Below are 220 nucleotides of genomic sequence, written 5' to 3' on the forward strand. Positions count from 1 at the left end.
CTCCCCCACCCCCACCCCCACGTGTGGTTCTCCCCCCCCCCCACCACTACCGCGTGTGGTTCTCCGCCACCATCACCACTACCACGTGTGGTTCTCCGCCACCTCCAGCACCACACATGGTTCTCCTCCACCACCACCACGCGTGGTTCTCCTCCACCATCACCACTACCACGTGTAGTTCTCCACCACCTCCACCACCACACGTGGTTCTCCTCCACCA

The sequence above is a fragment of the Fulmarus glacialis genome, unplaced genomic scaffold (assembly GCF_000690835.1).
Source record: "Fulmarus glacialis isolate BGI_N327 unplaced genomic scaffold, ASM69083v1 scaffold33978, whole genome shotgun sequence".
In the NCBI taxonomy this organism is placed as follows: domain Eukaryota; kingdom Metazoa; phylum Chordata; class Aves; order Procellariiformes; family Procellariidae; genus Fulmarus; species Fulmarus glacialis.